The sequence below is a fragment of the Propithecus coquereli genome, unplaced genomic scaffold, assembly GCF_000956105.1.
Source record: "Propithecus coquereli isolate 6110/MARCELLA unplaced genomic scaffold, Pcoq_1.0 Scaffold507, whole genome shotgun sequence".
NCBI lineage: Eukaryota > Metazoa > Chordata > Mammalia > Primates > Indriidae > Propithecus > Propithecus coquereli.
The window spans coordinates 104,533-111,262 of record NW_012150919.1 but is presented as its reverse complement, the minus strand read 5'-3'; positions in this window follow the sequence as shown (position 1 = coordinate 111,262).

Sequence of the window (6,730 nt, the reverse complement as noted above, 5' to 3'; positions counted from 1 at the left end):
TCAAAGCTTGTGAGTCAACAGAGAACTCATGTGTGAAGCAATTATCAGAGACAATTCTGTATCGTGCCCCATGGAAGCCTCTCTAAACCCAGAGATGCCCTAATCTCATCACTTAAGGTTTTGTGTTAACTGAAAAAGTCTTTCACTTTAAAACTTTCATGTTTTCCAGTACACGCACAGTCTAACCCACTGAACACTTCTCACCTCCTACTGAGCTCTGCCTACTGGTATAAACAGCAGCTCAGGTTCCTGAATTAACAACTCATCCTGACAATAGCTCATTACACGACCCACTCACCCCACCCCCACACACACCTGCTCTGCCAAGCTGGGTCACCTACCCTGAAATAAGGTACAGCAGATGTAAACACAAAACGGTTCAAGTTATAAATGATTACATGGGTGTGTATACTCAAAAATGTTCTCAGCTACTGAAATAGAACCTGCCAAATAGGAAATAGGGTATCACACAGAAGGGGAGTTTGAATTCAGGGTTCTAACAGGCCTTATGGAGTACTTCACATGTTAACATGAATGTGGATAAATGGATAAAAACTGGACTCTTTTAAGGTCTTAGTAAGATTTTTATTTGACCAAGAAAACTGTCTAGAATTGTCTTTGACATTTAAAATCCACTTACACAAGGCAGATGACCAAGCATCACAGTTATTCAGCATAAAGAACCTTTGTTGAAACATCTTTCTCATTTATTTAGAAAAAAAAAATAAGTCTAGAACAGAACCAAACAGAACTTTTGTTTTTTGTGAAATACTCTAATTCCTTAAAATACCATGATTAATCTGCTGAAACTAAATTTCAACAAGGGGCAGGATTTACCTCAAGGCCATGTTCACCTGCAACCTGCTGATAAATCTGTTAAAAAACAAAACAGAAAAAGATTTTTTAAAACTTAGACCCATTGTAGGCACAATCCCCAATACTGGGCAGTTAAAACATACCCAAATCTGTTCTTTTCTCAGCTTTACCTGCGTCGCTTGGTAATTCCCAGCAAGTCATTAACACAAGCTCTGGCCTCCCCACCTTACCAAGGGGGAAAGAGAGTAAAACCACCACAGAATCTTGATTTAAACTAATATGGGCTTAGCAATGCAGAACACGGTATTTAGAAGTGAAGGTGCCTTATCGGATAGAATTGGAAAGTTGGTTAAATAAAATTACATTGGTTTCTGATAAAATTGTCTTTTATTTAGAAAAGTTTGTTTAATAATCAACTTCCTGCTGGTTCAAACAATACACAATCACATGTATATATCTAATAAAAGATTTCTGAAGCATGTACTTGGTCATCAGTATAAAGCAGAGCAAATGCATGGGCAGGGGGGCCTTTTTCTTAATACTTCCAGTCCTTCAAAAGGCATTAAAATCACAATGTTGGCTGAGTGTGGTGGCTCATGCTTGTAATCCTAGCACTTTGGGAGGCCAGGGTGGGAGGACTGCTTGAGGTCAGGAGTTTAAGACCAGCCTGAGCAACACAGCAAGACACTTGGCTCTACAAAAAAACAGAAAAATTAGCTGGGCACGGTGGTGAGTGCCTGTAGTCCCAGCTACATGGGGGGCTAAGGCAGGAGGATGGCTTGAGCCAGAAGTTTGAGGTTGCTGTGAGCTATCTATGATCACACTACCACCCTCAATCTCATGCAACAAAACGAGACACTGTCTCAAAAACACAAAACATAACTTTACATAACTCATACACTGGCAGATGCCCACAGTGGTGTGGCATTCCATAAATGAGACTATACTGGTCTCTCTGCAGAAAGGTTCAGCTATTAGAAAACTTTTTGGACTCTACAAAGACTGCGCTACAGGAAGAGTCCTCTCTCCTCAACTTACCAAAACAGCTTCTCTAATTTCTAGTCACCTTCCTATCAATTAGTAGAGTAAGATTCTCATGTGTTCACTATGTCTTTCTCTACCTTTCTTATCTATAAACTCATTATTCCTATTTTCAATAGAAAGACAATGGGAAGTATATAATTGCTGTTGGTAGATAAGTAGGTCTTGAATTTATTTTGCAAACAAGACCTGTTCTATCTACCTTTTCATTTAGGAGGCTAAAAGCAGAGTAACCTTGACTTCAAGGACTCTATTTTCTTAGTCTCCAGAAGAACATAACTAAGTCCAACTTTTAAAACATGGTCTTTGAACATTTCAAGATGTTCAAGGAAAGATCATTTCTAACTTCAAGCTTTAAGAGATCTGAACTCTTTACATATGTTTGCTTCACATAACCAATGGTTAATTAATCTAAATGCAAGATAAGAGTTTGTTATTGGAAAAGAAGACCCCAGGTCAGCATCTTTCTGTCACTAAGAAGTCTCCTGGATATAGTGTGACTATGACCTGGGCACAACAACTGCCCTAAATTTTCGAGTGCTACTGAACAGGTGTGCTGGTTCTTTTCAAGTATATCATGTCTGACTACTTCACTGATTGTTTTCTGCTATTGCCAGCCCCAGAAAAAAATTAATCCCAACTCACTGATTGTTTTTCTTTCCCTTTCCCAGACTGTAATGGAAGCAGTTTTTCTGCTCTATTTTCACCTTACTCAAATCAGTGGAATTAAACTATCATTTATTTGAATTATACACATTAAACAGTTTACAGCGGATTCAAACAACATGTAATCGCTCAGATGTAGCCAATAAAAGTGTTTTTTGTAGTCTCAACTTGGATTCTAATCTTGCTGTCTCTCCCATTCTTTCCTAAGCCTAAATGTGGGTCTCTTCCTTGAAAGGAGTTTAAAAGACACCATTAACTTGAAACAGACTGGATTGCAGACAGGAATATAATCCATTCACTGGGAACGTACTCAACTAACAAAATTGAGGTTTCCCAGCTGTGCATTTTAACAAAGGAGGAACATAACTTTTAGAGACAGACTTACTGGGTATATACATTACTTCTTGGTAAAAGGATTATTCTGCCCCCTCATACTTCCTTCTGAACATCCATCTAATTAAGGGGAGAGGGGCAGAGAGACAGAAGAAAAAACAAGAAGCACTATCTAAAGATAAGGACGGTATTCTGGAGAAAGGTGTAGGATACTTGGTACTGTCTTTTGTACCATTTACAATTTATAAGCCAGCCACAAATTCCTAGGTACTCAAAATGGACCTCCCCTTCCTTGTCCAACTAATGCCTATACAGCTTTTCAAAAAATCACCTCTTCTAAGCACTATTTCTTCCCTCTCCCAAGCTAAGTGCCACACACTCACCTCTTTTAGAATACGTAAGTAGACATACTGCAACATTGACTTGTGCCTGCTCCACCTCACTGTGAACAATCAAAGGCAGGCACTGTGCCTTCATAATCTCTGAATGATCAGAACATGGAAACAAGTGCTTTGTATTCTCAGGGAGCTCATACACCTGAAAAGAGACATCAAATTACTTTTTAAATCCAAGGAAAAGCCTCTTCACTAGAAAGCAAAGCAGCTTTCAAATTTTTGTGTGCTTGGTGGATGGAGGGGAAGATTAAAAATATAAACCAAAAACATCAGTTTTTCTTCTTCCCAATACACCTGAGGGATCTGACACTGTTAGTAATAGTGCTCCGTGGTGACTTCTAATCTGGGAGGGAGCACAGAAGAATCTGGGAGATGGGAAAGAAGGATGTGGTTTAGAATGCTCCTTCCATCGCTGCAAGAGACCTTTGACACTCACATTTAACATTTATTATTGCTTTGACCAATCTTAAGAGAGCACAAAGATCTACAACGTGTATTTTAAACATTCTGAATTATAAATTTGGTTCACATACCCTGGAGGCTGGTGAGTGGAAGCTGCCCCTTGGCCACTGAGTAAGCTTAACTGTCAATCTTATATTTATAGTACAACATGACTATGTTGCTGTCTGCTAGTTTTAGAATCTAAAACTTTATGGAGAAAATTATATGCTATAAAGGTAATGACAAACTCAGGGGCTTATACAGATCACAAGTGATTCCTTCTCAAATGTCAAGTGTCCATAAAAATCATTTTATGGGAGAGACTCCCTCACATGTAATAGAAAGCAACAATTAAAGTAGCCCAGTACCTAACAAAAGTCCCTCTTTGGCTAGAATGGCTAGAATTTTCAGCTAGTGCGATCTCATGTTCCATTATTTTAAATCACAAATATATGTTTTCAGTCCTTCAAAGGATCTCAAGCCAATTTCCCAAATAACCACATATCTACCTGTCTACTGAGGATTTCTACATAAAATTAAGGCATTTAAAACACTATTTACCTATTTATGTATCAAGTATAACTCAGTAGTGGGAACTTACCCACTGAAAAGTCATGAGTCTGGAAGAGAGAGAAAGGAGATGGAAGCTGGATGCTGTAACACGCTGAGGTTTCTGGTAGGGAAAGGTGATTTAATTGGCCAAGGGAGTGAGTAAAACAGACTGTGGCTTGTGCATGTTCAAATCCAATGAACTGGTAGAGTCTTCTCATCTTAGCCCTTGATTCTCTAGTTGTCCTGTCTGAAACTGTATAAAAAAGCAACGGGGCCAGACACGGTGGCTCACGCCTGTAATCCCAGCACTTTGAGAGGCCAAGGTGGGAGGATCGCTTGAGCCCAGGAGTTTGAGGTTCTTGTGACATATGATTTCACCACTACACTGCAGCATGGACAAGAGAGGCCTTATCTCTTAAGAAAAAGAAATGCAATTGGATGAAAACACCACAAAATGGACATCTGTTTGTGTTCCCTGTGCCTGGAATTATTACAGCTCCTGGAAATACAAGACTGTGCTTGTTATTGCATTTCTAAAGTGACACTTCTCGTGTTATGATCCCTTGCAACAGCAACCATTTGTCTACATAATCTAAAATTTCTTTAAAACATTTGCACAGAACAATTGTTCTCAAAATGTGGTCCCTGTGGGGACCGCTGAGAGCCTTTCAGGATATAGTGAGGACAATACTATCTTCATAATAATATTAAGACATTATTTGCCCTTTTCCCTCTCAAACCATGAGTGAACACAATGGAGTTTAACCAGAGGACATTCATCACTATGACAACTAATGGAGTGTGTGCTTGTGGATTCATGTGTTTAAAAACATTTCTCAGTTTTTAATTTTTAGTACCATAAATATTTTTATAAATAACCCACATAAACAAAAGCTCTTTGGAGTCCTCAATTTTCTTTTTACTCACCCAGGCTGGAGTGCAGTGGCACAATCATAGCTCACTGCAGCCTAGAACTCCTGGGGACTCAAGTGATCCTCTTGCCTCAGCCTCCTGAGCAGCTAGGATTACAGGTGCACACCACCACAGCCGGCTAATTTTTCTTATTTTTTGTAGAGATGAGGTCTCAATATGTTGCCCAGCCTGGTCTCAAACTCCTGGCCTCAGGCAACCCTCCTGCCTCAGCCTCCCAAAGTGTTGGTATTACAGGCATGAACCACTGCTCCCAGCCTCTCAAAAATTTTAAAGGGAGTCTTGAGACCAAAAAGTTTGAAAATCGTGTACATATTCATGGCTCCCCTACAACATCTAGTTGATCAGTCTTAAGATTTCCCCCATGTGATTGCTAACAGTTTTTCAATATTTGCTAATGTACGAATTGTTTTCTGGACCTCTTAGGGTCACTTACGTTCTTCACAGGCTTGCCACTTTCCGACAACACATGTCCATTTCATGACATGAGAAAGATGATAGCAGCAATGCACAATGCATCTAAAAAGCACAAGCACCAAATGTATTATTACTTAAGACAGCTCAGGCTTGACTGTAGTGCACTCTACAGCATCTCGCCTGGACTTGTGGGCAACTTACAAGTTCTTTAGAGGTGGTGTTTGAGTCATATAGTTTTGGATAAACTTGGAGTTTGAATAACTTTGGAGTTAATACAGCATATAATCATACTGAGAGCTCAGGTAAGCAATCAGACCAAAGTCTTCTAGGGTGAGCACATATCTTGTTTAATGAACCCCAAGCCTTTCTGTGTAAAGGTATGTAACAGGTAATGAAAGTTCCATCTTCATGTTGCTACTACATATGTGATGCTGAATGGGAAATGACAGAAGCGACATGACAGACTCATCTCCAGGTATAGAGTATGGAAAATGTAGATGACTGACAGTTCTAACTCCTGACACATACTGACTTTGTCTTTGATGGATTCATACTGTATCTAAACGTCTGTCACCACCCACTTCACTCCACCTCACCTCCTGTCCCCAAACGACAAATTGTTTCACAATCCAAAGAGACAGTATGGGATAGAGGAAAGAATTCCAGGTTGGAAACGAAGAAATGGCGCTTTTAGTCCCCGCTCTGTCACTAAATAAGCTGTGTGACTTTGAGCCTCTCTTCTCTCACTATGCTTCAGTTTAAGCTGAAACTAGGCAGATGACCAAGATGGCTTTTTCCACCTCTGACACCAAATGATTTTGCTGGCAGTTTCAGGAAGCTTAAAAATGACCAACTCCGTGTGTGTTTTAAAATTAATGCAATAAAGTGCTGCTGCCTCAAGCAGGAATCACCGATTCAGAATGTCTGGGTCTGCACAGGCCTAAAGGCTTAAGCGACACAGGATAGCATCACCTATATGAAAATTGTAATTCCTTTTCTTCGACTTTACTCTCTGTTGAGTGTGTATTTGTCCCTTCCACATTTATACCCAGCGAAGCTCCGGAGGCTACCAAACTCGCTTTTCAAACGAGGTCGAGAAAACTAAGCACAGTGAACCAGGAATAAGGCCCAGGTTGCAG